At 47.1% G+C, this 24611-nt stretch overlaps 1 protein-coding gene and 1 pseudogene across 1 annotated transcript in view; one reads left to right on the top strand and one right to left on the bottom strand.

Moving 5' to 3' along the window:
- The window catches only part of PRMT8 (protein arginine methyltransferase 8), a 199807-nt gene extending 193496 nt beyond the window's left edge, over positions 1-6311 (bottom strand). The window contains exon 1 of the mRNA XM_049772056.1: positions 6306-6311. The gene's annotated coding sequence lies outside the window, so the exon portion shown is untranslated. The remainder of the gene's footprint in view (positions 1-6305) is intronic.
- LOC126006940 (hsc70-interacting protein-like) overlaps positions 1-24611 on the top strand; it is a 47478-nt pseudogene that overhangs the window by 9713 nt on the left and 13154 nt on the right.

The following is a 24611-nucleotide window of genomic DNA, read 5'->3' as shown; positions in this document are numbered from 1 at the left end:
GCAGGGAACCCAAAGTCTCTTGGAGTCTCTGGGAGACTCAGACTCCTCATGCCAGCCCCCAAACAGCATGGTCCCAGGGGATGGGGATGCTTTCATTAGTCCTGTTTGATTCAATTCCTAAGATATCGACTAAGATATAAGATAGCGCTAAGAATACACAGAAGCAAGGGGTTTCTTTTGTTTTGTTTGTTTCTTTTAGGGTCACTTTCTTCGGTACTGAGGGATTACTCCTGGCTCTGTGCTCAGAAATCGCTCCTGGCAGGCTCAGGGGATCATATGGGATGCCAGGATTTGAACTGTCTGTCTTGGATTGGCTGAGTGCAAGGCAAACACCCTATCACTGAGCTATCTCTCCGGACCCAGATTTTCCAGTTTTTTTGTTTTTGTTTTTGTTTTTGTTTTGTTTTTGTTTTTGTTTTTTTTTGTTTTTGGGCCACACCCGTTTGATGCTCAGGGGTTACTCCTGGCTATATACTCAGAAATCGCTCCTGTATTGGGGGACCATATGGGACACCGGGGGATCGAACCGCTGTCCATCCTATGTCAGCGCTTGCAAGGCAAACAGCTTATCTCTAAGCGCTACCCTTCCCGCCCTCCAGATTTTCCAGTTTTTAAAATGGGCTGGGGGTGGTACCCACCAGAATGTGCTCAGGGCTACTTCTGGCTCCGTGTTCTTGGTTGTGGTAGATGGTGAGTGCTGTCTCTGTGTGCTCTGTCCAGTGATGGATTTCAAACTCTCACCTATAACCCCAGAACTGGCCAGCAGGAATTGCCTGCAAAAGTCATTACAGTGTAGCTGACAGTGGGAACTTCAAGTTTGAAATAAATGAACAGTAAACAAACAAACCAACCTACTGACTTAAGAGCTCACCCCAGGCACCTATAGTTTCCACATCGAACCCTGTGATCAGGATTTTTGCCAAACAGACCTGTATCCATAGCCTGGCCTCCCCAATCTTCTCTTTCCTCAGCCAAGATGTTACAGACTTTTTTTTTTTTTTTCCCCTCACAATCTTCATGTATTCCCAGTGTGACTTTCTTCAATGATCCAGTTTCTGGGCATTTTTACAGATGAATTCCCACAACTCAAACCAGCCTGTCTTTGCCCTCAGAACTTTCCTTGGTTCCAATCAGGGATCCAAGTACAAGTGGTTCTTAGAAAGAGAACAGAGAGCAGTACGTTTTCATGTCTTTTAGCATATTCAATATAAAGTATCTTTCTTTTCTTGTGAGATGAAGATGTTGTTTTTGGTAATGTGCCAGAGCAATAGCATAAGCGGGGTAAGGCGTTTGCCTTGCACAAAGCCAATACAGTGACAGATCCCGGTTCAAATCCCGGCATTCCATAATATTCCCCCAAGCCATCAGGAGCATCTTCTGAGCACAGAGCCGGGAGTAACCCCTGCATGTTGCCAGATATGACCCCCACCCCCCCAAAAAAAAAACTTTAAAAAGGTCCTTTAAAGATGAAATAGTTTATTTTTGGACTAAATGGAAACCTTGGGTTTTTGTTTTTTTTTTTTTTTTTTTTTTTTTTTTTTTTTTTTTTTTTTTTTTCTTGTATAATCTTTTTTTATAATATTTTTTACTTAAACACCTTGGTTACAAATATGATTGTGATTGGGTTTCAGTCACCAGTGCAACATTCCCATCATCAATGTTCCAAAAATCCCTCCTCCCCACCTCACCCCCACCTGTACTCTAGACAGGCTTTCTATTTCTCTCTTGTATAATCTTTAAGTAGTGTTGTGGTTTTCTAATAGTTACTTTCATTTTTTTTATAATTTTTTATTATGAATTATGATAACAAAAGATGCAAAAGAAAGAGGATAAGGTAAAGTTACAGTGGAAGGACAATCACCCATAACATAACTATCAGAAGAAGTCCCCTTGCTGATATCTTAACTTGAATTTTCACCAAAGAAAGTTAAGATAAATAAAACAATCCATGTGCAATTACTTTTTCCCTCAAGTCCCCAGATTGTAGCACATTATATTTCTTAACAGCACACAAGGCAATCTAAAGCCATCAAACTTACGTAACTCCTTAAACATTAGAGGCATAGTGTTTTTTACATTTCCATGGTACATGTATATTAGCTTAAGTTAACCTCAAATTTTAAGTGGGTGTGTTTTAAGGATTAGAGTCAAAGGAGCACAGTAAAAACGGTGTTAGAGTGGCAATTGTTGTTTGCATCGGCCCACCAAAATATGAGAGGCATGGAAAGGAATAGCCTTGCCTAAATACAAAGAGATCCTACCCCCTGAAGTTTCCTGGCATAAGACCAGCTCTAGGCCTCAGGAAAGTTATCGTTCGCCTCCAAGACATTGTCCGTAGCGCCAACACACTTATCACACAGTCTCTGTTGTTGGTCTCATGTTTCTGTATTAAAGATTCTGGAATCTGCATGTCCTACATTGAAGTCATGATAAGGAGTGCCTTCTCGTTTTCACCTCACCATGAAAGGGGAATGCAGGAAGCCCTGTCCTATAAGCAGGTTGTTGTTGTTGTTAAGTTCTTCTCAGTGTTTAAAGGAAGTCTCTTTTGAGCAGGACGATGTCTGAGCAGTGGTAGGGTCTTCCGTGTAGAGGATTGCTTCCAGGTGATGTTATAGACAAACCTCACCATAAAGGGGCAATACAGCAAGCCCTGTCCAGTAAACAGGTCATTGTTTCTTGTTGTTTTCTCAGTGTTAAGGGATGTCTCTTTTGAGTAGATCGATGTCAGAGCAGCTGTAGGGTCGTCCCTGGTACAGGAATGCCTCCGGGTGATGTTATATACAACCTTGGATGTTTTTGTAAATGTCTTCTGTAGATCAAGGGGTAAATGGAGAATGCCCATTCTTCTGAGGCCTGTGCCAGGTCTTTATGTCAATGTTCAGGGTGTAAAGGTCTCATTGTACTACAAGATTTGTGTGTTCCCATTTCTATTAGATAAGAACTTATTGGTATGTATAGTATTTTCCCATGTCAGTGTGCCTACGCAAACAAGATATAAAGCCCACGTGGTGCTACTCAGATCTATGGGGGCATAAGAACATTTCCAACAAACCCATGACTTGGTTCAAACATAAGTATTAAACTGAGGGATTCTTTCACACCAAATTCCATATTGAGCAGTTCACAAAGAGAAGATAAAAAAAAAATGGGGGGGGATCATCACTGTATAAGAAAGTATTTAGCAAAAGTTATAGCCGTCAAAGAAAACACCCATAAAATGTTGAAAAGATATGTGTCCTTTTTTATGCCTTTTAAAATAGTTGTGTGGGTGTTAACTCTAGGGCACCACTTTGGTCTGTGAATTAGGACTCAAGAGTACTTAAGTTAGAAAGGGTAAAAAAGGAGTAATGATGATAGGAGTTAAAGAAGTTAAAGAGAAATATGAACTTATGAAGGGGTATGCAAAAGGGCCAGAGTACAAAATGGATATTCTGCATACATAAAAACATAATTCAATGATAGTGAGTACTATTAATGTTTCTTGTGACAGTACTATTAATGTTTCTTGTGCGCCGCGGGGGGCAATAGCCCCCGCGCGATTTTGAAAATGTAGACTGGACAGAGATTACCAGTGCCAGCCAAACCTCCTCCTGCCTGTCTCCCGGCTCCCAGGAAGGAGAGATCCTTCAAGAAGCTGGGAGAACAGAAGTTCAGAGCCCCACCCAGACCCTCCCTAAGGAGCCGCATGGATAGTGGGGGAAGGCCTAGGGTCCTTCAAGCTCCACCAAGGGACCCAACTCACCAGCTTGCCCAGGGGTGTGGCCCGGGGAAGCCCTGGAGATCTGGAGCAAGGCGGTAGAGGGGTGCTGGGGTTACCCAAATCCCGCACCCCCCCTAGGCCTGGCCAAGCAGGCCTCTGGCATGGCGTGGGCCTGCCAAACCTCCTCCTGCCTGACTCCCGGCTCCCAGGAAGGAGAGATCCTTCAAGAAGCTGGGAGAACAGAAGTTCAGAGCCCCACCCAGACCCTCCCTAAGGAGCCGCATGGATAGTGGGGGAAGGCCTAGGGTCCTTCAAGCTCCACCAAGGGACCCAACTCACCGGCTTGCCCAGGGGGTGTGGCCCGGGGAAGCCCTGGAGATCTGGAGCAAGGCGGCAGAGGGGTGCTGGGGTTACCCAAATCCCGCACCCCCCCTAGGCCTGGACAAGCAGGCCTCTGGCATGGCGTGGGCCTGCCAAACCTCCTCCTGCCTGACTCCCGGCTCCCAGGAAGGAGAGATCCTTCAAGAAGCTGGGAGAACAGAAGTTCAGAGCCCCACCCAGACCCTCCCTAAGGAGCCGCATGGATAGTGGGGGAAGGCCTAGGGTCCTTCAAAGCTCCACCAAGGGACCCAACTCACCGGCTTGCCCAGGGGTGTGGCCCGGGGAAGCCCTGGAGATCTGGAGCAAGGCAGCAGAGGGGTGCTGGGGTTACCCAAATCCCGCACCCCCCCTAGGCCTGGCCAAGCAGGCCTCTGGCATGGGCGTGGGCCTGCCAAACCTCCTCCTGCCTGACTCCCGGCTCCCAGGGAAGGAGAGATCCTTCAAGAAGCTGGGGAGAACAGAAGTTCAGAGCCCCACCCAGACCCTCCCTAAGGAGCCGCATGGATAGTGGGGGGGAAGGCCTAGGGTCCTTCAAGCTCCACCAAGGGACCCAACTCACCAGCTTGCCCATGGGGGTGGTGGCCCGGGGAAGCCTGGAGATCTGGAGCAAGGCGGCAGAGGGGTGCTGGGGTTACCCCAAATCCCGCACCCCCCCTAGGCCTGGCCAAGCAGGCCTCTGGCATGGCGTGGGCCTGCCAAACCTCCTCCTGCCTGACTCCCGGCTCCCAGGAAGGAGAGATCCTTCAAGAAGCTGGGAGGAACAGAAGTTCAGAGCCCCACCCAGACCCTCCCTAAGGAGCCGCATGGATAGTGGGGGAAGGCCTAGGGGTCCTTCAAGCTCCACCAAGGGACCCAACTCACCGGCTTGCCCAGGGGTGTGGCTCGGGGGAGAGCCCTGGAGATCTGGAGCAAGGCGGCAGAGGGGTGCTGGGGTTACCCAAATCCCGCACCCCCCCCTAGGCCTGGCCAAGGCAGGCCTCTGGCATGGCGTGGGGCCTGCCAAAACCTCCTCCTGCCTGACTCCCGGCTCCCAGGAAGGAGAGATCCTTCAAGAAGCTGGGAGAACAGAAGTTCAGAGCCCCACCCAGACCCGTCCCTAAGGAGCCGCATGGATAGTGGGGGAAGGCCTAGGGTCCTTCAAGCTCCACCAAGGGGACCCAACTCACCGGCTTGCCCAGGGGGTGTGGCCCGGGGAAGCCCTGGAGATCTGGAGCAAGGCAGCAGAGGGGTGCTGGGGTTACCCAAATCCCGCACCCCCCCTAGGCCTGGCCAAGCAGGCCCTCTGGCATGGCGGGGGGCCTGCCAAACCTCCTCCTGCCTGACTCCCGGCTCCCAGGAAGGAGAGATCCTTCAAGAAGCTGGGAGAACAGAAGTTCAGAGCCCCACCCAGACCCCTCCCTAAGGAGCCGCATGGATAGTGGGGGGAAGGCCTAGGGTCCTTCAAGCTCCACCAAGGGACCCAACTCACCGGCTTGGCCCAGGGGTGTGGCCCGGGGAAGCCCTGGAGATCTGGAGCAAGGCGGCAGAGGGGTGCTGGGGTTACCCAAATCCCGCACCCCCCCTAGGCCTGGCCAAGCAGGCCTCTGGCATGGCGTGGGCCTGCCAAACCTCCTCCTGCCTGACTCCCGGCTCCCAGGAAGGAGAGATCCTTCAAGAAGCTGGGAGAACAGAAGTTCAGAGCCCCACCCAGACCCTCCCTAAGGAGCCGCATGGATAGTGGGGGAAGGCCTAGGGTCCTTCAAGCTCCACCAAGGGACCCAACTCACCAGCTTGCCCAGGGGTGTGGCCCGGGGAAGCCCTGGAGATCTGGAGCAAGGCGGCAGAGGGGTGCTGGGGTTACCCAAATCCCCGCACCCCCCCTAGGCCTGGCCAAGCAGGCCTCTGGCATGGCGTTGGGCCTGCAAACCTCCTCCTGCCTGACTCCGGCTCCCAGGAAGGAGAGATCCTTCAAGAAGCTGGGAGAACAGAAGTTCAGAGCCCCACCCAGACCCTCCCTAAGGAGCCGCATGGATAGTGGGGGAAGGGCCTAGGGGTCCTTCAAGCTCCACCAAGGGACCCAACTCACCGGCTTGCCCAGGGGTGTGGCCCGGGGAAGCCCTGGAGATCTGGAGCAAGGCGGCAGAGGGGGTGCTTGGGGTTACCCAAATCCCGCACCCCCCCCTAGGCCTGGCCAAGCAGGGCCTCTGGCATGGCGTTGGGCCTGCCAAACCTCCTCCTGCCTGACTCCCCGGCTCCCAGGAAGGAGAGATCCTTCAAGAAGCTGGGAGAACAGAAGTTCAGAGCCCCACCCAGACCCTCCCTAAGGAGCCGCATGGATAGTGGGGGAAGGCCTAGGGTCCTTCAAGTTTCCACCAAGGGACCCAACTCTCCGGCTTGCCCAGGGGTGTGGGGCCCGGGGAAGGCCCTGGAGATCTGGAGCAAGGGCGGCAGAGGGGTGCTGGGGGTTACCCAAATCCCGCACCCCCCTTAGGCCTGGCCAAGGCAGGCCTCTGGCATGGCGTGGGCCTGCCAAACCTCCTCCTGCCTGACTCCCGGCTCCCAGGGAAGGAGAGATCCTTCAAGAAGCTGGGAGAACAGAAGTTCAGAGCCCCACCCAGACCCTCCCTAAGGAGCCGCATGGATAGTGGTGGGAAGCCTAGGTCCTTCAAGCTCCACCAAGGGACCCAACTCACCCGGCTTGCCCAGGGGTGTGGCCCGGGGAAGCCCCTGGAGATCTGGAGCAAGGCGGCAGAGGGGTGCTGGGGTTACCCAAATCCCGCACCCCCCCTAGGCCTGGACAAGCAGGCCTCTGGCATGGCGTGGGCCTGCCAAACCTCCTCCTGCCTGACTCCCCGAAACCTTGGGTTTTTGCACTGTTATTTTAAAAGCTGCAAATTTTCCTCCCAAGAACTTAGCCCTTATTCACAATGAGTGTTGACCTTTTACATTCCTTTGCAAGATATTCTAGAGTTCCAAAGCACTAACTCTCTAGAGAAAATATTGGCCAAAAGATCCACAATGTTGCCTATGTTACCCATATATGCTAATGGGTGGCTTCCATTTATATTGTTATTATATTTTATATATTATATTATGTTTTATATATTATGCCTTTTGGTAACAGCCATACACATTTCAAAAGAAATCCTTTTTTTAGAAGATGAGAAATCAATCCAATCCATGGCCCCTTGGTTGACTGGAGAGAAATAGATGGGTGATGTTATATTGCATTCATAGAAGCCGAGAGAATTTCTGGGTGTTACCTAATAATTTCCCCCCCTCTGGTTTGGGGACCTCAAATTGTTGCCTGTACTTTGCAGTGGCCATTGCTGCTTGAGGGAGTTGGAGGTTTCAGACAGGGCTAGTGATGGTGGATGTGGCAGGAATGAGATTTGAGGGAGAACAGAATTAGTCCAGTGGGTGCTGACCCTCGTAGTCACATAGAATGGACCAGGGGGAGCCATGATCTCACTGCACTACAGCCCCTGGACCTAATAAGCAAATTAAGTCGGTGTTCACAGATGGTGATCACACAAATGGTGAGCTGTGTTGGGTTTTCTGGTGAACTTTGTCCAACATCTACATGAATTGTGATCAGGGCCCTGTGCCTGGCCCTCAGGATCCCTGTCTGGGCCTGAGAGAAGAGGAAGCTCATCTTCCAAAGGTGTCGGCAGCAGCCTTCCTTCCTGAGGGGTGAGCTTTCAGTATTCTGCCAAGTGTTAATCTGTACCCATGTTCGGTAAATATGTTACTCGTTGGAACCAAGCTCACCCTCATAAAATAGGGTGGGTATCGAAGATACATGTGAATTGGTCAGGGCAGAAAAAAAGGCATAATAGGGAAAAATGCACAATCAGGCTTTTATCTGGCTTAGAACAATCTATCCATCTTATGAGTAAAATAGTAAAAAATCTAATTGTATGAGAAGTTGACTTAAAACCTCCAAATACACGACCAAGGAAATAAAATGGGGATCAGGGGTGCCTTGAGAATTGCTGGTTCAATCTTACGCCCCAGGGGACCCCCAAGGCAATCAATAGCACCCTAAAAATTAATGGAACCCTAAAAACCAACAAGGTGGCCGGCTATGTGAAGGTTAAGTATCTCAAAACTGACCTCCGTGCCCCCTGACTGATGCTTGGGAAAACCCTCATTTGCATCTTCCCATCCCACAAACCCTCTTCATCTTCTAGGCTTTATTTATTTTGGTTATGGGGTCATACTCAGTGGTGCTCAGATATGTTAGGCATAGAATCCAGGTCAGCTGTGTGCAAGGTAAGTGCCTTACTCTGTCTCCAACCCAAATCTTCTAGGCCTTAAAAATGAGAACCTTTTCCTTCTTGTGGGTCTGGCCCACCTTTGTCAATGAACTTCCTCAGCGCTGGAGATCACTGAAATATAAAAATCAAGGGACATCTGAGTGAATCTAACAAACCTGGAGTTGAATATTTGAGAGATTTGAGTGATTGCATCACAAAGCATCCAAAAGTTTTTTTTTTTTTCCCTTTAGTGCAAATTCCACATTGAGCTGAAATTTAGATTGTGGACAATATCTAAATGGCACAGCAGTTGCATGATTGAATTCAAATCGATGGGAAATAATTCTTGGTTTCCTATAGCATTTTTTGAGGAGTGGAGTTTGGGCCACTTCTGGCTGTGCTTAAGGGTCATTCCCTGTAAAATCCCCCATCACCCCACTTTCCATATCTCCAATCCCAGGGGAATGAGTCTGAATCAGGGTCGTGTGTGAATTAATCCAGACCAGGATGAGAGTGAAACACGTAAGAGTCTGGCATTCTTCTACTTCATATCTGCTGCAAGCTTCCTGCCAGAATTGTTTTTATTGAGTACAGAGACCACTCCCAGATAGGGGAGTAAGGACAGTGTAAGGACAGATAGCTCAGGCTATCCTGAGCCAATCCCACTCAGGTTTACAAGCAAGGCAATTTCTATTTTGGGGTAAATCCAAGTTGTAAACAAACATACTGGAAGGAACCAGGGGTGATCTCTGTTTTATGTAAAATAAGGTGGAACCTAACAATTCTCATTGTGCTCAGGGGTCCCAATAGGGGGAGTCAGGATGGAATTGTGTTCTGTGACATGCAAATACTGTCATTCTGGACCCAGCATCAAATTATTTATCATTACCTTTATTTTTGCAATAAACCACATTTATCAATGGTAAAGGAGAATACTGGGGGCTAGAGAGATAGCATAAGGGTTTAAGTACTTTTAAGTACTTTCCTAGCATGCAGACAACACCAGGTCAGTCTCCCACATATTCAGGAGTGATCCCTGAGGAGAGCCAGGAGTAAGCCTTGAGCATGGTCTCAAACAATTAAAAAAGAAAATATATTAAAAATGCAACAATTCCAGCATGGCCGTCTTCAAAATGTTATTTTGTGCTTACTTTCAATGACCACACTGGTGCATAAGTACTTCAATGTTTTATTTGTCAAAAATATGTATATTTGGGTTTTATTTGTTTGTTTTTGCTTTGGGGGCCACATCCAGTGAGGCTCAGCGGTTATTCCTCACTATGCTCTCAAATATTGCGTCTGGCTTGGGGGGACCATATGGGACTCCAGGGATTGAACCCAGGTTTGTCCTCAGTCAGCTACATGCAAGGCCCTAGCGTTGTGCTATCGCTCTGGCCCCTATTTGGGCTTTTGAAAAAAACATTAAGGTGCTTAGTTGGGTTGGAGACTATTTTTCTGGGATCTGAGCAGCAACAGGTCAAAACTGCAGGAAGCAGCATTTGGGGAACATGCCAGGACCTATCATCTCACATTAATGTTTAAGGGAACAATGACAGTTTACTGAGACAAATAATTTCCCACCTTAACAAAAGAACAAAAAAAACCATGGAATGTTAAGAGGAAAGAGATCTTCCTTATTTCAGATGTCTCTCACTGAATAGCTCGGAGAGGCTCTATATTTTTAGGGAATAGTAAAATGAATCATTAGATGAAAATTGACTACTTTCATTTTCTAGAAAGTATAATATAATGGGAACTACTTAAGCAATCTCTAGTTTTTAAAAAAAAATCCTGAAATATGTAACCCTTTAATAAAGAAACTACTGGAGCAATAGCTTAATTGCTAATGACAAAGCTATTCTAGGACTGGAGAACATAACACAGGGTCGGGGAAGGCCTTTGCCTTGCAATAATAGTCTACCTGGGTTTGAGCCCTGACACCCCTTAGCCCACCAATGGTGATTCCTAGGCACAGAACCAGAAATATGCCAGAAGGACTATCAAGGTGGCCCCAAAATATAAAAAAAAATTTTTTCAAGCTAAAGCTAATGTGGGTGTATAATTCAATATTTTTTTTGAGAAACAAAAGTTTTTGCATGTCATTTTGGTAGGGATTGTGACCCTGTTGATAGAATATCACTCATTTGGGGACGGAACCCTGGAAAGAGCTGGCCTTTGGGGGATGGGGGTGTGTGAGAGACAGGAACGACAAAGCCTGGGCCAGACCTGCTTCTAGGGAGGTACTGTTCCAAGGGGGTGGGGCCCTTTAACACCCGCCCCCATGTACCTCTAGACCAATAACCTTTAATCACTGAAAGACAGGGTCCTGAATGAATACAAGAGCAGCAGCAAGAGGGTAATCTGCCTAGAGGTGAGTTCTGCAGGGAGGAGAGAAGTGGGGGCCCTGTATGGCCTGAGGGCAGGAGCAGGGACAATCACTATCTCCCCCCCCCATGGATTATCAAACATACACACAATCACTCAAGTCAGCTGGAGTAGAACTACAGTGCAGTACCCCCCTTTCTCAGATCCACAACCTCTCACCATGGGGACTCTCTGCTTTATTTGAGCTTCCTGAGGTGCTCAATAGCCCATCAAGATCCTTCCTTCACATCCAGAGACAGAAGCTGACCTTGCCTCCAAAACATGCTTTTTCTCGTTTTCCTTCAAAGTCTTTCTTTTCTTTCTGTCTTTCTTTTTTAAATCCTTTCTTGCTGGTTTCCCTCCTGCTACCCTTCTGGAGCCACCAATGGCTCATCTTGCCACTGGTTTCTGCCTTCTTCAACTTTGACTTCCAGGCATGACCTGTCTGGACAGATCATGTTCCAAAAAGCCCCCTTGCCTTTTCTTCCCCTACTTCGCTCACTTCCTTTGACTCCCTCCTTGAAGATTCCTGGTTCCTGCCTGTCAAGCTATTGGAGTCTTCATGCTTGGTTTGAGTAACACAACTCGCTGTTAGCCAGCTGATCTGTGCACAGAACTGGATGAATCTGGGCCATCAGTCACAATGAGCTGTTCCATTATAGGACCAAACTTGGGGATCTTACATTTCACTACAGCCAGAGCCCCATCAGGCTATGTTCCTTGGTCTTTTGGACAGAAAATCTTTCACTGATTCAAGAATTTGGTTTGGTTTTTGGGTCACACCCAGTGCTGCAATGCACTCAGAAATTGCTACTAGCTAGTGGGACCATATGGGACATCAGGGATTGAACCAGCTCTGTCCTGGATTGGCTGCTTGCAAGTCAAATGCCCTACCGCTGTACTGTCACTCTGGCCCCTGACTCGAGTTTTGCTAAAGATTTAGATATACCGAAAATTGGCCTTCCCTCCTTCATTGAAAACCTGAGAAAAAGAAACCCCATTTTTGTGAGGTAGGTGGCTACTTCTAGGAAATTCTTGACCTTCTCGGTCTCCAACTGACCAGATTTCTAATAGGGAGAAGGGTCACTCAGTGTCCAGAGCCATCAGGAACAGGATGATGACAGATATGGGGATACTAATCAGGGCTCTTTTCTGAACTCAGCCCACCTCAAGTGGCAAGGTGGGAAGATATGGGACATGAACAACATACCCCACCTTCCCCCAGGAAGGACTGGAAGAATCAAGCACTTTATTCACCTTGCTGATTCTTTGCTCTTCTCTTTGCTTTCTTTCTTTTGTTGTTATTTTGGCTTCAGGGGGTGGCAAGGACATCTATTTGTGTTTTGGGCTATTTGGGGGACCCCAGCACTAGGGATCGAAACTATGTCCCTATGTGAAATGCAACTGCTGACAGTCCTGGGGGCCAACTCCCCAGACTCCAACTCTACTCATCTTGACAATTGGCAAGCTTATGTCTCCTTAAAGGGCCCAGGCATTCAGTGGTTTGTGCATTTGTGAAACTGGTGCAGGAATCAGTGGGGAAAGGCCATCTCTTGTCATCCCCAGAGATTTACACAGAAAGCCAAGCCAACTGCTAACAGAGATATCAAGTCAAGTTACACCCTCCTGAGATTCTCCAAGGACAGGATTAGCTCATTACGGTTCTAGCTTTGTCCCCCAAATGCAAGCTCTGAACTGTCATTTTCTGTCTCTTTGCCTAGCCAGGCCAAGTCCAGGCTCTTGGATGAATTTCTCAAGCTTTCAGAGTTTTTTTGTGTTCTGAAACAGCTTGCTTTTGTACTCCCTTCACAGCTCTGCTCTCCCTAATGGTTAGTTTTACTTTTATTTTGGCTTTAGACTTTATTTAGGTTTTGGGGGGGGGGCCTTTCCTCCCCCTATTCCTGTGTTTAGTTGACTAGATGATAGATTATCTGGTTTATGCCCCAACACCAGGTGCCCCAACTTTTTTTTTTTCGGTTTTGGGGCCACACCCAGTGACGATCAGGGGTTACTTCTGGCTATGCACTCAGGAAATTGCACCTGGCTTCGGAGACCAAATGGGAATGCCAGGAGATCAAACAGCAGTCCGCCCTAGGTTAGCCATGTGCAAGGAAACATCCTACCACTTGTGCCACCACTCTGGCCCCTGCCCTGAACGTTTTTTTTGGTCCATTTGCTCTCTTCCAGAGACTTTGTTATTTTGTGTTTTGGCTGTCAATCTTTTTCTTTTTTAAAGATCCATTGGGGCCGGGCGGTGGCGCTAAAGGTAAGGTGCCTGCCTTGCCTGCGCTAGCCTTGGACGGACCGAGGTTCGATCCCCCGGTGTCCCATATGGTCCCCCAAGCCAGGAGCAACTTCTGAGCACATAGCCAGGAGTAACCACTGAGCGTTACCGGGTGTGGCCCAAAAACAAAAAAAAAAGATCCATGTGACTCTGGGGTCTTGAGCTCCTTAAAATTTTGGAGATTTCTGCAGTGGTTATAGAAAAAAAAAAACACAACAATTGTTTGACCTCCGTTTTGTCCTTTCTGAAATTGCCAGCTACAAACAAGATGATGGAGCATGAAATCTTCTTTTCAAGCAATGTCAAGGTCTTTGAGGTTCACAAAATGAATTTGTAGTGGCTCGTGGTCATCCCAAGTTCAATAGTTTCAGGGACAGTACATCGGGACTTCCCACACACTCTCTTTCTGGGCCTGTTTAGATGGAAAAAGGTTTGTTTTTCTTTCTTTTTTTCCATACCTTCAGTTTGGACTCTGACTTACAAGGAAGGGTTGCCCAACTCTTCTGGGACAGTTGCTTGAGTGTGTGGCATAAATGAATGAATGACTGAATGAATGAATGAACAAATGAATGAATGAATGAATGGACCAGAGAAAAAGCCATGGCTTCTCGACCTTGGTGCGATGCAGAGACACATCATCTGGGAACACCACAGTTGAGCTTTCTGGTAGATTCAAACTCCAAAGGTAAAATGGTACCAAAGATGCTGGGCAAAACCCCTCCATGTATCAGTGATCAAAGCTCATCTCTGAAAGGCTCATGGAAAACAGAAAAAACTCCTTCAACTTAGTGGCCCTGACTATGGTGCTTAAACCCAAACCAAGAGGTCCTACCTAAATTCTTTAACTGCCCTACTGCTCCCCATCCCTGCCTCTTAACCTCCAGTATTGCCTTGAGGTTAAGACCTCTGAAACACACTTCCACTCTGGCCAGAGCCACCTTAATTTCTAGATCCCATTTTAGTTATTGCAAATCTAATTCACCTCTGCCTACCCTCAAGGATACAATGCTCCTGAACTCTCTCTAGATCACAGTCCTCTTTAAGAATCTCAGGAATCCTCAGATTGTTGCCTCACCCACACTTCAGAGTGTACTAATGGTGGAGAGAAACAAAATCCACATCAACCCTATATATAGTTTTATATAGTATTTCAAAACAAGTCCTATACCTTCACTCAAACCTCCACAATCTCTCTCACACCTACACACATGTGAACTCTTTCAGGATAGAAACTCATGACATACTGTCATCCATTCAACATCTGGAGTGAGTGATGGATCTGGTAAGCCCAGTGGTCCCTGAGTTTCCTACCATCTTCCCGTCACAGCCCCACCCACCTCATGAAATGATGGGGAGATAAGCCTAAGAATGTATGATAGGAAGCCAAACCCAAAGATGGTTGAATGAGTGAAGAGTTAGAAAGTGATCTTCGGAGAAGGACAACAAGCAGTACTCCCGCCATCTCCTCTCCCTCCAATCAGGATTAAATAGGGATGTGGGGGGAAAACAACAGGAAGGAGGGAGGGAGGGAGAATGTTGTCAGAGACAATAGAACAGAAGCTATAAACTCTATCTTCTAAGGCCTCTAAAAATAAGACTGTGATTTCTGACTTGGACTTCGACCCTCATGAAGTAATGTAGCTAGAGGGGGAGCTGAGGATTTCTGACTCTAAAACATGTAGGGCAATAAACACAAAACAGGGCCTCAGGTGTGTCTGGGTCATCCCTAGCATTAGGACACAAAATGTTCTCCTCTTTTCTCCTTAAGGCAAGAGAAGAGTCTCTTAAAGACAAGATGCACCTGGTATCTCAATCCTCAGACTTGACTGTGTTCTCTAGGGGCTCTCCCCAATTCCCCTAACTCCAATGTATGGAATTGGTAGACCCATTGGGTTTCAGAGGACAGATCATGACAGCTTGGGAGTGATATGGGAGTTCAGCCAATAGGTTTAGAAACTTTGCGTCTTTTCTGCCAGGTTAGTGAAGCACAACCTCAATGTTGCCAGATGTTTTTTGTGGATGCTCCAGACACCTTGATCTTGAGTTCATGCTTATTGCATAAAAAAAAAAAGACTGCCCCCCAATAGATGATTTCCACACCACATAGAGTTGAAAAGTTGTTGGAGATCAGTGAACAATAGCTACAGAAAGGAGTGATCTATAAAACTTAACACAGAAACGAAGAAAGAAAAAGTTATTCAAGTCCACATGGGGAGTTCATGTGGGAAAGAAATCAGAACCTTCCAAGGACACAGGCCCCATGCCCTTGTCTCTGCTGCCAGCTCAACTGCATTTCATTTAATTCCCAAATACTCAGGCTTGGCCTCAGTTCCCTTGTTTAGAAGATGCAGCTAAAGCAAAGGGTCCAGTGATTTTCCTCATGGTTCTGTGATCCAGTTAGTCAGAAGAGAGGCAGCAAGGACATGGAAAGGAATGCAATCCCATTGTGCCAGCTTTGGGAATCCATTGAGACCATCTAATTCTCAAAATGGGTGACAAAAAGCTCACTGTTTGAGCTGGCAGGTATCCCAGCCTTCAAGGAACCAGGCATGGCACAACAGCCAGAATATGCGACCTTCTATCCTGTGCCCATCCTTTGAGATACAAAACTGAAACTACAAACAGTGCTAAGACTACAACAATTTTAGAGCTCAGCCTCTGGGCTCACCAGAAATTTAGACAAAACTTTTCCATATTAACTTTTTTCCAATTGCCTGTACTCCCTTCAACACAATCTTCCTTGACCATGCTATCTTAATGACTAAGACACACCCTGTCCCCCTCAGCCACCCAGCATTTGTCAAGTAATAAGCCCAGTATCTGAGTGCTCTGATAGGCTTTTCCCATGCTTTGGGGTCTGTGTGTGTTGGGGGGGGGGGGAGCAGTGCCCTAAATCCTAGGGGCCAGTTGTGGAGGGGAAGCATCTCACTAATTTTCATGGTTAGCATCTGGACCATTGCTCTGGGGGAGCTTAGAATAGAGGGTTTCCAAGACTCTGGAAAATAGCTCAGTGTCTGGTTTATTTGCCAATATGTTCAGAGAGGCTTCACTTAAATATGACTGACTCCCTTGCCATTCAGTTTCTTCCCCCCTCCCTTGCTGTTGGGAATCTCCAATGGCTATAGCCAATGGCACAAGTAATGCTTATTATTTATTGCTCATGTCTCTTGGTGAGCTGAGAGTGGGGTCTCTGCTCTTTCAGCTTCTCCTTGTAGAGACCCACTTGCTTCCTAAAATCTTCCAGAAAACAGGACAACAGTTTAGATCATTTGATCCTCATCTGACTCATTAGAAAATTGAAGAGCATCTGTAGAAAGCTCCCAAACATTTACTATTTGGTCTACCTAGGTCTAGACTGGAGCTCTCAGCTGCACTTCCCTGTTGCTTCTGGGATGAAGTTATAAAATCAAATCTCCATTATTCCTACCCACATCTCCTCACCTCTTTTACCTGCTCCCAAGAACCAGTGAAGCTATGTTATTTACCTACTTAACTGGCTTGAGTTCAAGCCAACAGACACTGCCAAGACCTCCAATTTCCTTGCCTTGTGCATGTGAGGACAACTATATGAATTCTACAGGCCACCATGCTCTGGGGGGCTTCCCCGAGAAACTCCCTAACAAAGCACAAGTGCTTTTTGGAAGCTTTTTTTGGCTGCCTTTATTTGTACTGTGCTCTCACACCTGTATTGGTGACCAAGATCAGAAGATACCTTCGAAGAGGAAAGTCTCTTGAAAATGACCAGGATGGTCTAAATTGAGGAGAGGATGCAGCACCCTGACTGGTGTATGTGAGCTCTCCCTTGGCCTCCATTTTCCACCTCTGGAGCAGTTAGTGAAAGGGCAGAGGGCATAATATTTATCACTGTCTGAACTATGGAGGCATCTTTCGTTCTTGCATGGGATTTAGTGACAATCTTGAAGAATGTTCCTATGATGATCTCTATTCAAATGATATTTGAATTGTATTTCATTATATTTCCACTACACTATAAATGTAATAAAACTTTCACAGGCTTGAACTTTGAACCCATTCCAAACCTTTCTGGGGCCATTTGGCTAATTATTCAATATATCTGGCCAGTCTGGGTGTCATTGTAGATCATTCTTGGGGCTATTATTTTTCAAACCACCTTTAAGTCCACCTTTGACAGGTCAAATGTAGGAATCCACACAATTGTAATTTCTTAGAAATCTATGTGTGACTACAGTTCTCAGCAGCTTCTAGTTATGCTTTTCAAAAGACCAGGCTATTCACTGCTTGGACACTCATCCTTGTACAACACTTCTGGTCTGTTCCAAATGACCTCATTTTCCTGATCACTCTGCACCCTGGCCTTTCAGGCCAATGCTGTCTTTAGAGACTATGAAAGAGAACCAATAGGAAGAGAATGGCGGAATGAGGTGTAGGGAGTAAGAAAAAGAAACATTTATTGGGTCTGGAGTGGTGTCGCAAGCGGTAAGGCTTGCCCATGCTAGCCTAGGACGGACCGCAGTTCCATCCCCCCATCCAATCCATATGGTCCCCCCCCCCCAAGCCAGGGACGATTTCTGAGTATAGCCAAGAGTAACCCGGGTGTCTCCAGGTATGGCCCCAAAACCAAAAAATAAGAAAAAGCAACATTTATTGAACACTAACTAGATCTCTGACACTCTACTAAGTACTTGATGTTTCCCCCATATTATAGACTGAAGAAATTTGAGAGTTAGAGAGGTTAAGTAATTTGCCCAAAGTGTCACAGGTAGTATGAGGACTCAAACTTGGGGGCTTCTCAATTTCAGACCCCAAAACTGACCCCCCATTCTCAGCTCCTGGGACAGTGTCGGGGGTTGGGGGGGAAGCAAGTTTTCAGTTAATTTCAAAATGGCAAAGTACGAAAAGACGTTGTTTTTTTAAAGCACCTATGTGGAACTGAGGGCCAGGAAAAGAGGGCCAATTCTTTACATTTCAGTCTTACTAAGATATGCCTTCAGTCCTAGGACCCCCAGGCTCAAAATTGTTCTAGTAAGTTGTGGCCTAAGGATGCTGAGCCTTTCATTATGGGGAAAGTGATTTTCAGACTCCAGCAAACATTCATTAAGCACCTCCCCAGTCATTTATTGAGCTAGTAACTCAACAAACCTAGGTCTAATTCACAAATCCTTAACTGAGTTCCAGCAAAGATTTATTTTAATTTTTTGCAGATAGCTCAAGGCAATGTCTATAAGCTTTTATCTTCCCCCTATTTCAGTTATTGCTTTACTTCCAGAAAACCTGGACCATGGAAAACTTGAGCCACTTAGCACCCAGGCTCAAGTTTTTGGGAAGGGTATGGAAGCAAAAGACTAACAAGAGGCTTTGGCATTATTTGTTAAACAAATAAAAAAAGTTTTTTTGTTAAATTATTTTCTTGGACACATGAACTGAGCTCTTGAATCTAGGTCAACTTTTTCCTTTAAAAGCCCATCCCCCAGCCTCCCCAGTTCAACCTCAGAGCTACTGGCCTCACCAACTGAATTAACTGAAGCTACCAACTGCCCTGCTTTCTATTGGACAGAAGCATGCCCTTACTGTATATAAATCCCCTTGTAACCTAGCATCTCTCCTACATGAGAGCAAGAAGTTTCCTCATACACAACCCAAGTTTCTGACAGAGAGAGAGTTGGGTTCATTCATTTCATCAGACATTTCCCATGATATGTTCCATTATGCATTGGCAAAGCAGATCCTAGGAAGTCCTGCTGACTTCCTTGGAAAAAGGAAAAAAGAAGGAAAGTGTACACAGAGAAACGAGAGAGGGCTGATGATCCTTGAGTACAACCCACATAAAGAACCACAACAAAAACTAATTCAACTGAAAAACAACCATAGAGTGTTGAAAAGCCAGTTTTGGAAAGACACATTGGGTGTGATGGAACTGGCTGGTCTTTTCCCCTAAAAGCTTGTAACAGAACTGTAGGCAGATGGGAAAGACAGGAAAAACACTAATCACTGGAATCTTCAGCCTCTTGGGGCTAGAGACAGTATCCACCGACTTGAGCTTTCTGCCAAAGGCCTTTCCTAGAGGGAGAGAGAGAGAAGCCGTCTTTGAGGGCTGGAACAGACCAAACCTACCTAAATCTGGCATGCTGTTCAGAAGGCTTCCCTTGCATCCCCACCTTCCTCAGCTGGCACCAAGTCTGAAAAAAAATGTGGACATTGGAGGGTCTCAAGGAACATTTGAAGCTGAGTTATACCCCTGGGCTGACCTTTCCTGAGCCAGCACAGTGGACATGAAAGTCTTCTTTTTGAGTGAAAGTATGGGCTTCCTTTGAGCCTGTGGGAACACTTGAATTGCTAGCAAGACCCCTCAAAAGAGGTGCTGAGAACATGGTTGTGATTGTGTCAAAATGTTCATTTGGGGGGCCGGGCGGTGGCGCTAAAGGTAAGGTGCCTGCCTTACCTGCGCTAGCCTAGGACGGACCGCGGTTCGAATCCCCGGCATCCCATATGGTCCCCCAAGCCAGGAGCGACTTCTGAGCGCATAGCCAGGAGTAACCCCTGAGCGTCACTGGGTGTGGCCCAAAAACCAAAAAAAAAAAAAAAAAAAAAAAAATGTTCATTTGGCTGCAAGGCAGGCAGGCAGACCCAGTATAGAGAAACTATCAGCAGAACCTGGGGTATTAGTGGATGGTGTGATTTGGGGGGGAGGATGGGGGAGATGGGGAGCCTTTGGCCAGCTGTTACTAGCAGCGGGGCAGTGGTGGTGGCCTGTGCGGGCCATTTTATCTAGAAGATGCCCAAGACCCAGCACCTATCCTTTTGGGATTGTGAATGCAACTCTGCTCTTGATCATTTTGTAACTTGCTTGAGGGAAACTCTTATTGGGGAGATCCTGTGCTTAGATAAGCTGATGAATGAGATCTTGTCTTTTGTCTCCCTGGTGGTCCCAGCAAAGTCTGAACTAATGTGAGTGATTGTGTGATTATGCCACTGTGAGGTCTCCCATGACCCCAGCAGGCTAGTTCCTAAATTTGGGGAGAGAGGCAATGTTGTTTTAATATAAATTAAAGAGCCTGCCTAGTTCCGTTGGTATAGCATGAGACTCTTAATATAAATTAAAGAGTCCTAGAATTGGTGTGGGGATGATGAGACCTTTCTTGGCTTGGCTGGGCTCCCACAGCACCTATGGCCTGGTGGGTCTGAAGGTTACAAGGTGAGGGTGGAGAGATTCCCAAAGCAAGATCAAGATGCAGGAATCAGCCAGCTTTATTTCACAGTCCTAACATAACATCGACATTTTCTCACATGGCGTCTATGCTAAGCCTTTTCCTAGCAGCCACTTCTTTACTCCTTCTGGCACCCTTGGCTTTTGTCTCCCTTTCAGCTGTTTTTCCAGGCTTCCATGCTGGAAAAATGGCAAGGCTATTTTTCTCCTTTCTTTCCACCAACTCTTTCTACCAAATCTCCAGAACTATGAGTGGGAGACTGAGCTATAAATGGCTTTGGCTAGCGCAAGGATGACACGCAAATTCGTGAAGTGTTTCATATTAAAAAAAAATAAATGGCTTGGTTTAAAGAATCACACCATGGAAATGAAGCAATCAATACATATATGAGTGTGTAAGTCGAAGGCCAGAAACAATAATAATGGAAAAACAGAGCCAAGAAATTGGAGGCCAGGCAGTGAGATATTGCCGAGCTCCCCAAGCCTCTCTTTTTCTCACGCATCTCTCATTGGTTTTTACAAGAATGTATAATATTTTCCTGCAAGATGGGCACCTTGAGTTATGGAGCACTTAGAGAGATGCAAGCTTGGCAGGGGAAGGGAGGCATAGCAGTCCAATAAGCTAGACCCCCAATGTCAGAGCATATCCTTGACTCTGCAAAGGTTGAGAATAAGTGAGAACAAAGAGTCACAGAAGGCCCATGAAGCTCTCTGCTTGGGTCACACAGGAAAAATGAGAATGGCATGAGCTTGCTTTGTTGGGGGAATGGTCTAGGAGGACAGCAGTGATGACAATGTTTGGAACAAGATAGTGGAGATAGTTGCACCACTTGGTGAATATACTAAACTATTCCTCAGGTTAAACATTTTGTATAATACACATGAAATCCCCATCCCCATTTGGAGGGGCAGATAAGTTGATCTCTAGTACAGGAGAGAGAAAAATTAGATATTGGGTGGGGTAGGGGAGCAAGAGGGGAGCTAAAGGATATACAATATCTCCCATCTCCTAGGTCCTCTCTCTGGCTCTGGGGTGTGTGGAGGGGAGTTGGGGTGGGGTGGGGGGAGAACCTGGGCAGCTTCCTCAGTTATAGGAATGTTTGTGATTTTACCAAAGCCCATTTTCTGGGGAGGGGTGATTTGTGGGTGCTTGTCATCTGGATTCTTTCCCAGATGGGCGCTGGGTTACAATGCTTCTCTCTGAGCATAGCCAAAAGCTTCCAGCTGGCCTGCACCAGAGCTCTAGGGCTCAGTCTAGCCAGGCCAGAGGAAGAGGCATGGGAAGCTGGGAGGGCCTGTGTGAGGGGGAACAGACTGCTACCTCTGGTGGACGGGCTACTCTGGAGCTTTTTAGGGGGGCCAGGACAGAGAACAATGAGGCCTTTCTTTAACCTAAACTTTGTGAATGTGGGTAGGTTAGTCCTCTGATCTTACCCACCTTTGACCTGCTCTCCAGGAAACCCCAAGTTCCTACTGGGGCTTGCCTTTTAGAAGTCTAGTAGACCTAGGCCATTTTAAAACCAAACCCAAAAGAAAAAATGTAAATGGTCTAAGTTCAAACCAGCAACTGGTAAAAAGATCTGGTTCCTCACGGGGGGTTAGGGGTGGGGTGGCTTTTTATTGGGGCCACCCATGACACCACCACCAATGTCACTGACAATGTCTTACGAGTTGAGGGTTTCTAGATCAGGGTGCCAGGGAGCAGAAAAGGATTGTGTCTTCTTCCTGGAGAAGCTAGAGGTGGTGGTGATGAGGGGCCTATGCTTGTGTGTCCTGTCTTTGCGTCTTTGCCTTTTCAGAGATGAGCGGGGAGTGATAAGAGCCCAGGACAGCTGCATCTTGACCCCCGCAAGAACAGGAAGGGCAGGTTAGAGGGAAAACAAAAATATGGACTGCCTGGAGTGTGATGGTGCCTCTGCCATCCCTCTCCTGCTCTCAGTCCCCCTCAATCCTCTCCCTACACACCCAGAAAAATTCTACAGTTACCACAAATAATGAGGATTTATTGAAAGGGTATTTCTGGAAATTGAGGGAACACCAGTCTTGTATCAGGGCCCCTTAAACCCTGATGGCAGGCTGGCTTCCAACTCTTTGGAATATGACTTGAAGCCAAGCAATAGTGCCTGGGCACTGGGGTCTGGGTCCCCAGGTACCCCAAACAATCCACCATCCTACAGGACTTGCCACTCCTTTGTCTTTAGCTCTTCAGGTCCTATGGCCACCAATGTGTGATTTCTGTATTTTCCCTTCTACATCTGCTGCTGGTTCTGTTCAGTGTTCCCCAAATCTCTCACACCACCTGTTAAAGTTTGCTTCTTGGGAGAATGCACTTAGATCACTATAATGCAAGCCCCATATCTGTGCCATTTTTATGCTAAGCCTCAGCCAGGCCATTGTCCATAAACCAGGTCAGATGTCTCTCCCACTCCCCCTCCCCCCCGAAGCCAGCTAGAACTGGGGACTCACATTATTGGCCTGATAGCTGCCAATGCATTTTCTAAGGGGTTCATGTGTGGACTAGATAAACTAGGATACTGTATAGATTTGCCTGTCTGCCTTTCCTGCTGCTGAGTGGAGCCAGGAGGATGGGTTGGGGTGGGTGTTGGTTGGTTGGATGGAGGATAACTCGAGCTTGGTACCTGGGTTCTGCCACTTGCAGATGTGTAACATCAGGACAAGTTACTGAACTGCTAAGCCTTCTTTCCCTCAACTGTTGGGAGTGGGGCAATAACCGAGGACTGTTTTATTTCCCAGCAAGAGATCTGACAAAGAGTACTCGAGTTCAGAGCTGGAGTTACTAAGTCGGGATGATCAGGGTGATGGGGTGTGAGGAGGGTACCAGGAGGGTTGGACCCAGCTGTTCCTCTTTTCACTGCAAGTCATTGGCACACACACACACACACACACCTATGATGTCATAATGTCAGTGATGTCATGGACTGGGACTTTGCAAGGTCCTTCTCTATCCCCCTAAAATCAAGGCACCAGATCAACCCATGGCTGGCTACTTTGAGGAGTCTGGGGGTATTGGTGGCAGAGCCCTGAAATTGTCGAGGTCAGCCCGACCAATGGTGTGCTCAAGGAGAATTCCAAGCCACTCTCTCATACAATTGCAAAGGGTTTATTATCCACCATGCTGGTGCAATACATCCAGCATTGCTGGGCAGGCTCAACACAAACTGAGGCAGAGAGCCACAGAGAGCAGAGAGTGAGAGCCCCAGACCAAGACATGTGGGCCTTTTATAGACTTTGTTAAGCATCTACAAAATAAGTTATTAACTGTCAACAGGAGATATTAATTGTCAGAGTATCAATTGGCTCCATTAACCGTCAAACAGAAACAGAAGGGGGCCCTGACATGAAAACTGTAATTTTTAGCAAGGACTAGGGAAAATTTGTTTCAGTTGAAAGCTTATCTCCAAGACCGAGTCCCATCCTCCAGATCTTTAAAGGCCCTTAGCAGCTGGTATCAGAGACTGTGCTTGGGCTACAGGGATTTGGAGTGACAAAAACTCAAAATTCAAAAATTGGAAATAAGAAGCTGCCCCTATCTCCCCTTCTCTATCATCCTGGACAAGATGAAGGACGACCTGTCCTTGGGGGCCTAAACCTCACCCATCTTTTAAAGATGCAGCTTTGATTGTGCCAGTTGCTTACCCAACTGGGCCACACTTGCCAGTCTGAAACAAGCCATGGAAAGGTACTGTGGGAAGGTTCTAGGTGGGTGAAAGGCAGGGTACCCCCCGACATACAGATTTTTTCAGAGCTAGGGTGCTGACTCAGTGAGGACTCACTGGGTGCTTTGGCTCAGCTGGGGGTGGGGGAAAGTCATAGGGCTTGAGATGATCTCCATCCTGCTCAGACTTCTAGGGTTATTTCTAGGGTTCCAACTAGGCCAACACTGTCAATCTCACTGCTTTCAGTTACAAATGAACCACTAGCCTTTTCCTCCTGGGCCATCTTGTCTTCTTGCCCTCAAATATTTTAAAGTCCTTTGCTTGTCTGGCTGCCCATTTCAGCCACTGCAGAGGAACCATCCCCCCAAAAAACCACACATTTTAACACTTTCACGTGGTCCAAAGGTGAGAAAGGGCTGCCTATTGGTCAGTGCTATGGGGCCACTGGAAAAGTACCTTATAAGGGTGAAGGGTGCTGGGGGTTCCCCACTCTCTGCCCAATCCTTTGGGCTTTCCCACTCTCTGCCCAATACTTTGGGCTTCCCACTCTCTGCCCAATCCTTTGGGCTGAATCCCCCAAGCCAAGACCACTAGTTGACAACTCAAACCCTTACCTGCCTTCTTAAGTTTGGTTCTTCTACTGTTCCCACCACAAATTAGCTCTTCTTCCTCTGGACTTAAAGTCACCTCTCTGTTGTGGGGGGGGCATCTACTGCTCTGGGGCAATTTTCTGCTCTTCAGCTCTTCTGCAAGATTACACTAGAGTGTGTAGTTTTGCTGT

Source organism: Suncus etruscus, chromosome 4 (genome assembly GCF_024139225.1).
Source record: "Suncus etruscus isolate mSunEtr1 chromosome 4, mSunEtr1.pri.cur, whole genome shotgun sequence".
Taxonomy (NCBI): Eukaryota; Metazoa; Chordata; class Mammalia; order Eulipotyphla; family Soricidae; genus Suncus; species Suncus etruscus.
Note: the sequence above shows the minus strand (reverse complement) of the source record. Positions and strands in the feature narration are given on the sequence as shown.